Raw genomic sequence first — 1,321 nt, forward strand, 5'->3', positions numbered from 1 at the left:
AAGCAGGGAACGGGAGCCCAGGGAAAATAAACCAAGGGATACAAGGTAGGGATGTTTTTTTTCTTTTAAAGCTTGATTTAAATCAACCCCTAGAAGACCTCTAAGGAGGCCAGTGGGGAGGAAGTGCTTTAAGAAGCAGGCAGGCGGGGCAGTCAGGGTCCAGTAGATCCTATACATGGTTTCTTTATGTCCCAGGCTCAGTTTCCCCCTCTGCATAGTGGCCTCTCTCTCCCAGCATATTCAGCAGGCTGGTTAATCAAGTGGGGAGGGACCCTGCAGAACGGAGGACAGTGAGGAGGCCGCAGGCTGCTTACCCTGCTGACATCGCCCAAGCACGTGGCTGGCCTGTACGGTAGGGCCTGTTCTGCCGCTTCCATCCAGCCAGGCTCCTGTCACTTCACCTTCCTGCTTCAGGCCCTGTAGGAACCTTAGGCCCTGGGTCAGAGTCTGTGGGGTCTAAGGCAGCCACTTAGTAGTGCTCAGTGCCAGACAGGATGCAGAGGGAACCTTGGGACAAAACTCACCAGGTACAGCGGACCCTCGGAGTCCAGTTCCTGGACTCAAGGCAGCTGCTTTGACTCAGCACCCCCGGTTCTGTTTCTCTGCTCATTGCATTCGCCCCCTGGCTCGGCTGTGCTGTGCCAGGCTCCCACAGCTGGGTTGTTAGCTTGCATTTGTTTATGTATTTTCTTTAACTGTGTTAAGTCATTGTTCGCGTCTCCTGCCCACACAAGCAGAGCTTGGAGAGAGAAGCTGGGGCCTCTTCTAGATCTGAAATTCTGCTCAAGGAGCGGTGCTGGCCCCAAGGGTGCCACAGCCAGGGAGAGGACTCTCAGGACCCGTAGGGAGAGGGCACTCACACTTATGTGTGCATGCAGGTGTGTATGTGTGTTCGCATTCACGCATGCAAATACATGGATGCTGTGGTACAGCACATAAGTCTTGAGGGGGCTGTTTTGTTCTAGGCATTTTAGCTCTTTCTTATTTCCTTATCCCACATGGCAGCTCCCCACACAATTCACCCTGGCCCAGGCCCAGGAGGCCTAAGACAGGAAAGTGCTAGGAACAATGGCAGACCTGCTGTGTCTTAGACTAGTGAGCTGCAGAGCAGAGCGCTACCTTTCTTTGATAAAATATGACATTTGTGACCCACTGGAAACAGCCAGGAAGTACAGCCATCCCTGGGGCACAGTTTTCAGGAAACTTCCCAAAGGTACCAAAATCCATAGATGCTCAAGTTCTTTATATAAAATAGCACAGTATTCACATATAACCTATGAGTATCCTCCCATTTTTGTTCTCTTTCTTTCTTTCTTTCTTT

Source organism: Chinchilla lanigera, unplaced genomic scaffold (genome assembly GCF_000276665.1).
Source record: "Chinchilla lanigera isolate Chin_1 unplaced genomic scaffold, ChiLan1.0 scaffold00005, whole genome shotgun sequence".
NCBI classification, from domain to species: Eukaryota; Metazoa; Chordata; class Mammalia; order Rodentia; family Chinchillidae; genus Chinchilla; species Chinchilla lanigera.